General features: G+C 44.6%; 1 long non-coding RNA gene across 1 annotated transcript; it reads left to right on the forward strand.

Moving 5' to 3' along the window:
• The first annotated feature begins 246 nt into the window (after positions 1 to 246).
• LOC138839414 (uncharacterized) lies at positions 247 to 952 on the forward strand. Its single transcript, XR_011375966.1, has 2 exons — positions 247 to 390; positions 582 to 952. It is a non-coding gene; the product is annotated as an uncharacterized lncRNA (long non-coding RNA).
• Positions 953 to 3,052: the final 2,100 nt, after the last annotated feature.

Genomic DNA, 3,052 nt, shown 5'->3' on the forward strand with positions numbered 1-3,052 from the left:
ACAGTATGTTCACAAATAAAATGAAATGAAATAAAATAAAATAAAATAAAAACAAATAAATCAGCTGAAAAAAAAAAGATTCAAGATGGTGCTTTGTGATGTGGAAACCCCAACCTGGTCAGTGATTGGCTGGCTAGGAATAGCTGGCTGACCTAATAATGATGAGGGGTGTGGTCGCCTGGGGTGGGGGGCATATATAGGAGTGTTCTGGCGCCTGGAGATCAGAAGACTGCAGGCAGGGAAGGAGGGAAGATGGCCAGGACCATGATGCCATGGGCCCTGGCTGCTGCAGCCGCTGTCAAACAGGGAACCTCACTCCAGCGAGCGCCACCCAACAAACTCAGGAAGAACAAGAAGAAGAGAGCGTGTCCGCGTGGATTGAAAGGAAAGGTGAGGTGATCCACACAAGGTCTGACCCTTGTTCCCCTTGACCCCTTTCCCAAAAGAGGCTCCTCTCTGGCCTTCCCTGGCACAGAATGTTCTCAGCCCTCACCGTTTCCTGTGAATGCCCTGTTCCTATGTCTCCTCCACGCTCTCCTCTCCATCAATGCCTTGCTGAGGACTGCCTGTGGTCCTTCCAGGCCCCGATAACACCTGCTGTGGTGGGTCGTCTCAGGCGCCGCCGCCGGGGTGCGAGGTGGAGAATAATGGTCACCAACCGACCGGATCTACCCAAGTCCAGGAGGGAGCCACAACCAGTACCAACCAGTGGTCCCCTTCTTAATAAGCATCCGTGTAAATGCAAGACGTCAAGGGACAAGAAGGTCAAGAATGATCCATCCACTTAGACTCCATTTAGGCAGCCACTAATGTGAGAGCCAGGCCAGGGCAATCCTGTGGGCCATCTCCAAGGTCTCCACTGCCCTGGCTACTGGCATGTGGTTTGTCTTGTCCCAGCACATATTATTGCTATGGGGACAAAAGATGATGAAATAACATACATCGAAATGGTCTCATAAGCCTTTCTGTGTGCTCTGTGATGGTGGGGAAGGGGTGGGATACAGTAGAAGGTATTGAGTGGAAAGGGAGGGACCTGAGTCCTCTGGGGCTTGCTCTGCAATGGAAAAGTGCAGAGTGAACCAAATAGAGAAAAAATAGGACCCAAAGGAGGTAAGAGGGAAGTCAACTTCTCTCTCAGCGCTTTGTTCCATAGGAGAAGGAAAGAATGCTCTGTATGAGAGAGAGATAGAGAGATAGAGAGAGAGAGTGAGGGGGGGACGGAGGAAGGGAGGGAATGGAGGCAGAGAGAGAGAAGGTGAGAGAGAAAAAGAGAAAGAGAAACAGTGTGTACGGAGTGAGATCCAGGTGAGCAGAGCTGTTAGAGGTGTGGTGATAGTGTTCTTTCCCAAATGGGGAAAATCTGATTAAAATTCTATATATGGGTGTGAAATACAATGGGGAAAAATAGAAAGATGAAACAGGCTCCTCTGAGATGTGGGCCTTAGTGGGATGTGTGAGGAAGAGCACAAATGGAAAAGAATGGTGACCACGATCTGAATACTTTATGTCTGTGTGTGAGAATGGAACAGTGAAACCTGGTGAAATTGGTTTGGGTAGGAGAGAAGAGTGTTGTTGGAGAAGTGATAATGCGGATGGAGGTACATTGTCTGCATATATGAACATGTCCCAATGAGGAGGGAAGGTTTTGTGTGGTGGTGGTGGTATGTGGGTGGTGAGTAGGTGAGGGGGCATGTAGTAGTAGCTCTCCACAAAACCACACAAAATAATTGCCCCTAGGATACCTTCCTCATAGCATTATTTCTCACCTTTGCCTCAGTGAGGAGCAAATAGGGCTCTCGCAAGGCTTGGGATTGTCTTGTTCCAGGGTAAGTCATGTTAAAGAGAAGGAGGATTGATGAATAGAGAGGAAGGGTGGGTAAATACACTTATGATGTTCAGCCATGCATCTTGAGAGTATGAACGAGGTTGGGAAATACGTGAGAGAATGATGGAAGAGATGACATTGACCATAACACATTTCAACCTCAAATTGACATTGAATTGAAAGCACTTCTTGGCCACTATTTTAGGATATGTTGTTTGATATATTTTTAAGTTTTTTATTGAAAAGGTCATGTACAGAATGTAATGAGTACTGTACATTTCTTTCTGAACAGTGTTGCCCGTACCTCATTTTTCCCCAGTTTTTTTCCTTTCATGACACCTTCTCCAAAGAATACCGCTAATTTCCAATATAGTTCCTAGTATCAATACACTGCTGAATTAGTTGACCCTTTGTCCCACCATTTCGTTGCTCCCCCTTCCCTCCTCAAATCAAGTAAACCTATGTAGAAGACAAAGGTTACACAAATGGAAAACAGGGACAAAATGAAAACCAGAACACAGAAAGCAGAAAAAAGGATTGAAAACAACAATTTTCAAAAGAAAAACCTCTTGTTTCCACTTCCTGGAGTTTATTGTGGTAGGCACAATTTTCTTTTATTATATGCACCTGGCTATTGTGCCCTTGTGATCCTCTCCTAAGCATATCATCCTTTGGTCTTAATTGTGTTGAACATTCAGAGTCCCCTTAAATTTATCATGTCCAAGTGTAATTTCGATCTTTTAGTGTCCATTGAGTTTACTTGTAGATTTATTGGCAAATTCTGAGAAACCATGCAACCTGTTTCTTTCGTCTGGCTTACTTTGCTTAATATAATTTTCCCCAGGTCTTGGTATTTCCTTGTGAATGGGACAGTGTCATTCTTTCTACCTGATGAGTAAAACATCCATTGTGTAAATATAGCATATTTTCTCTTTTAAAATATAGTTTTATTGTAAAAATACTGTACAGAAAGCTGACAGATGAGAAAGGTAATGAATGCATTTCCTACCTCCTCCTTTGTTTTTCCCCCATCATCGCTTGACTTCCCACCTCAAAACCTCCTGCCTCCCCCCCCAAGAGCTGTAAAGATTGTTTTCAACATAGTGTTACCATATATTCTTGATCCATTTGTCCTCTGAGTGGCAGCTGAGTCGATTGCCTATCTTAGCGATGGTAAACCACCTGCATGGACATGACTGTGCTGGTGGCTTTAGTCTGGCTTGGTTT

Source organism: Dipodomys merriami, unplaced genomic scaffold (assembly GCF_024711535.1).
Source record: "Dipodomys merriami isolate MVZ:Mamm:240054 unplaced genomic scaffold, mDipMer1.0.p SCAF_3, whole genome shotgun sequence".
NCBI classification, from domain to species: Eukaryota; Metazoa; Chordata; class Mammalia; order Rodentia; family Heteromyidae; genus Dipodomys; species Dipodomys merriami.